General features: G+C 34.7%; 1 protein-coding gene across 1 annotated transcript in view; it reads left to right on the top strand.

The window, feature by feature from the left end:
* The first annotated feature begins 1,345 nt into the window (after nucleotides 1-1,345).
* dzip1l (DAZ interacting zinc finger protein 1-like) overlaps nucleotides 1,346-2,748 on the top strand; it is a 10,697-nt gene continuing 9,294 nt past the window's right edge. The window contains exon 1 of the mRNA XM_016475566.1: nucleotides 1,346-1,460. The gene's annotated coding sequence lies outside the window, so the exon portion shown is untranslated. The remainder of the gene's footprint in view (nucleotides 1,461-2,748) is intronic.

The following is a 2,748-nucleotide window of genomic DNA, read 5'->3' as shown; positions in this document are numbered from 1 at the left end:
TATATCTTGGCTTAATCGCTTATTAATTTGTGCAGATCTGCTCCGAGTTTCTCAAAATTATGAACGTCAACCTGAAGAACCAGAAATAAAGTTGATCCCACAGGAAAAGTGTCTGAAGTACTGAGTCAGCTTTTCAGGATATGTGACACTTCAGGTCAGTGGTTACACTTCTTAATGGCTGATAAAGAAACTACAGTTGATTTTGAGTGATTTCGGTTGTTTGTCATACACACAGAAATTTTAGGGTGATGCATAGTATTGTGTGGCTGTGCTGATTAGATTCCATGTTAAATCAAGTATCTCATACTCAAGTCTCTAATTTTCACACTGAAGGAAATACTGACATCCATTTGTGATGAGCTGCTGTCCTCCGTGCTCCCTCCGCCTATCTACTTGAGGATGACTCCACCGTTCTCAAGATGTGGGATGTAAGTGATCAAACTTCCCAGACGTGTACTAAGTTGTGGCGCCATCGTGTGTTCAGATACATTGTTGTATGGCAGTTTTCCATACTATCGTTTTTGTAAGTTCAATAAAGTAACTGCATGTGAGACGAGATCTTAAAATATTACCTATGGCACACGTATCGATTGGTATGCTTGTGTGTTATTTGATAAAAGACCCATTCAAAAAAAGTTTAAAAGTTCAACAGTTTTACAATTCAATCGTTTGATTTTATTTAAAATGTATTTCTATAAAGGACGCTAATCTGCTTATATAAAGGACGCTAAACATACACAAATGATCCACAATTTTCCTGAAAACTGCCTCTTCTCTTCTAATCTTTAGTTGTGGCACCTGAGGTCATGAGTCAGTAGTCACCATCATAGACATAATAAATACCTAGACGGAGTACAACAGTACATAATAGATTTGTAATAGAATAAATTATATGTGTAATACCATAATAAATAAATGAATAACAATAGATGAATAATAGCAAGTAAAATATGTAATATCAAGGGTGGAATAATACAGAATAGACAATAATGAAGAATAAATTAATAGTAAATTATAAAGTAAAATAATCATGAAATGTAGTTTTATAATAGTACTGCATAATAATTATTAAACAAAGTAAGAAACAAGTAAGGGGGGGGAGAGAGAGTGTGGTTTGAATATGAGCAGGGTAATTCTGACCATTCATTCAGGGCTATTCTGGGTTTTAACTAGTACTAATACATTAGGCTGTGGAAGTATAGCCTATATGAGAGTTGCCCGCACCAATATGGCGGCGACGTTGACGTGCGGTCGAGCGGCTAATGAGGCGTCTAGGTATTTATTATATATATGGTCACCATGGCAACAAGAAACGCTTCTCTGTTAGCCCCGCCCATCAGCAACACTTGCCAGCTGTTAACTTCTCCTTTCAGTTTGCAGCTTGAAGCTGTCATCACGAATTGCTCCAGCTTTCTTCTTTTAACTTATATATTTTTGTACCTTTTGTAATCAAGAAAAAGGTAAGTGTCTGAAATCTCTTTCAATTAACTATTAGGTAGGCTACTAGACGTTACATTTGTGTAGTGTTATCGGCGTTGTCAACCGTTGATCGCAGAAATAACTGTTTAACTTACATAGGTTACTTTATAATGTAATATATATTACCGCTGTACTGTTATTAACAAGGCTACAGATGGGTCAGTGACGACAGCAATCTTTTAAAAATGAGGGTTATATCACGTCTCAAATTAGAAATGTGTGTGTTACTTATTACAACGTTTAAACCATTTTTAGATTCAAGATTTAAGTGGAGCAAAAAGCCACTAATATACTTTGTTTGCACACACTGCTACACGTGTACACACACACATATTATTCATCATATTATTCAATATGTTTTTCATTAATATCATGCTTTTTGTGTATCTTGACGAAGTTTTCTTGGGGTTATGTACCTGCACACCTGAACAGTCCTTTTCATTAAAAAAGTTCCAAATATATGAGAGTCATGAGTGTTTAAAGCAGTCCTCTTTGTTTTTGTTTGTTTGTTTGTTTTAATCCCATGACAATAACCTGCATCTCGCATATTGGTTATACCCACTGATCTATAATAGGTCATTATTAATATATATAAGTGGTTATACCACACTGACAATGATCTGATTAATAATATTTCCTAACCAAAATACTTTGTCTTATTTCTACGTAAGTAAGGAAGTAAATAGTAAGAAACAATGATACTTTAATTCCTAATATTAAGAGGAGTGGATGCTGATGTTGGTAGGCCTTAATTTGGTCATTTATTCAATCAATCATTAAGACCCTGAGAAAACATTTATATTACTGATGCATGTAATTTGCCTGGTAAGCTGCTTAGATCGTGCAGTCAGATTTACAGGCTTGACTGGTTGTCTAGAAACATGGGAAGCGAAATACTATTAGCCAGTAGTGTGACTGGTTTAGTTTGAGTTGCAGAGAGACGGTTTACTGTTGTTATGTCAACTAAAAGACATTAAACTCAGTACAGACCCCATGGCACTGATTCATACCAGTGCAAGATGAACCCTTACCATGTGCATTTTCAGGTAAAAATATTTGTATCTGTGTGCTTGACTGTTATTAAGAAAATTGCTCTTTAAGAAATATGAGATCTCTTTCATATTCAACACTCATTTAATAGATTTATATTTGGTTCTGTTTTATTTACATTTACATTTAGACATTTAGCAGACACTTTTATCCAAAGCGACTTACAAATGAGGACAATAAAAGCAGTCAAAACTAACAAAAGAGCAACAATATGTAAGT

Source organism: Sinocyclocheilus anshuiensis, unplaced genomic scaffold (genome assembly GCF_001515605.1).
Source record: "Sinocyclocheilus anshuiensis isolate Anshui unplaced genomic scaffold, SAMN03320099.WGS_v1.1 scaffold736, whole genome shotgun sequence".
Lineage (NCBI taxonomy): Eukaryota > Metazoa > Chordata > Actinopteri > Cypriniformes > Cyprinidae > Sinocyclocheilus > Sinocyclocheilus anshuiensis.
This window is presented reverse-complemented; position numbering and strand designations above follow the sequence as displayed.